Source organism: Ornithorhynchus anatinus, chromosome 9, assembly GCF_004115215.2.
Source record: "Ornithorhynchus anatinus isolate Pmale09 chromosome 9, mOrnAna1.pri.v4, whole genome shotgun sequence".
Lineage (NCBI taxonomy): Eukaryota > Metazoa > Chordata > Mammalia > Monotremata > Ornithorhynchidae > Ornithorhynchus > Ornithorhynchus anatinus.
The window spans coordinates 51,472,613-51,474,069 of NC_041736.1; the positions used below are offsets into that span (position 1 = coordinate 51,472,613).

The 1,457-nt window shown below is 41.5% G+C and overlaps 1 non-coding gene across 1 annotated transcript; it reads left to right on the forward strand.

Annotated features, from left to right (window-relative positions):
- The first annotated feature begins 557 nt into the window (after nucleotides 1-557).
- Nucleotides 558-695, forward strand: LOC114814390. The gene has a single exon (XR_003762188.1). It is a non-coding gene; the product is annotated as a small nucleolar RNA SNORA7 (small nucleolar RNA).
- The last annotated feature ends 762 nt before the right edge of the window (nucleotides 696-1,457 follow it).

The following is a 1,457-nucleotide window of genomic DNA, read 5'->3' on the forward strand; positions in this document are numbered from 1 at the left end:
GGAGATGTACTAGGATTCAGCAGATTGGCACCTTTCCCAATAAAATTTTAGGATAATAATAATAATAATGATTGTGGTATTTGTTAAACTCTTAGTATGTGTCAAGCACTTTATTAAACACTGAGGTAGATGCATGAGGTCAGACTCAGTCCCTATCCCACGTGGGGCTCAAAGTCTTCAGAGGGACAGAGAACAGGTATTTAATCCCCATTTTATAGATGAGGAAACAGACACAGAGAGATTAAGGGATTTACCCAAAGTCACCAAGCAGGCAAGTGGCCGAGCTGGGATTAGAACCTGGTCCTGTGCTCTTTCCACTATGTTGTGGTGCTAGAACTAGGAATATCCCAAAATACAGAAATCCACAGGTACCCAGGAGCCCAGGAGACCCAGATCCACCACTGACTCACTGGAAGTGGGGATGATGTTCATTCATTCATTGGTATTTATTAAGCGCTTACTGTGTACAGAGCACTGTACTAAGTGCTTAATTGCTAACTGCTTCTACCTACCCCATGATGATCAGTGGAATTTATTGAGATCTAAGTGTGAGCGGCCCCCTCTCAGGACCGCAGTCAGAGAGTTTCCAGTACTCTACCAGTCTCGGTTACAGGAGGGAGAGTCAAGCAGAGGCATATCTCTTCCATTCCTAGTTTGGGCAGTGGCTAGTGAGTGGAAGGCAATCTGCTACAAATCAAAACTCACCTTGTTGGGCAGCAGCGGCATGGGAGAGAGTTGAGGGTGGAGACCCAAGTTTACTACATGGAAGGAGACAGTGGTAAACCACTTCTGTATTTTTACCAAGAAAACTCTGTGGATACACTACCAGAACGATTGCAGATGGAAGTGGGGCATTCTGGGACAGATGTGTCCTTGAAGTCACTATGGATCGATGATGACTTGACAGCATAAGGCAAGATAAGAACTGTGTGCAGAGTTCCTGGCAGAATACAATAAGAGCAAAAGACAAGTGCCTTCTCTCAAAAAGCTTAAAATCTAAAGGGAGAGACAAACAAAATATTTACAAATACAGGGACCAGGAGAAAGACAATTGTGTTTTAAGTCCTTGGGAAAGAATGTTCTACAGATTCAAGTGTTCACTTATGAAATGAAACCAAAATTCATTAGATACACACACACACAATCTAACAAATTATCCAGAAAAATTTAGTCTATACTTTGGCTTCATTTATCCAGTGATTTTTAGGCCACTTGAAATTATCCAGGTAATTGGCAGAGCACAATGGTGAATGTATGACTTCTCTACAATTTTGAGATAAATCAGGATCCGTGCATGGTGGAGGTAAGTGAAACAATGCCATGAATCAAGCTTTTGATTTTCTTATTTCAAACTTCAGGAAGTAGATATTCTTCCAAGAGGTCTACTAGGTCCTTGTTAAGGAATCATTTTTATGGCTTGACTGTCACCAAACAATCACAGAAGAAAAGTGTGTACA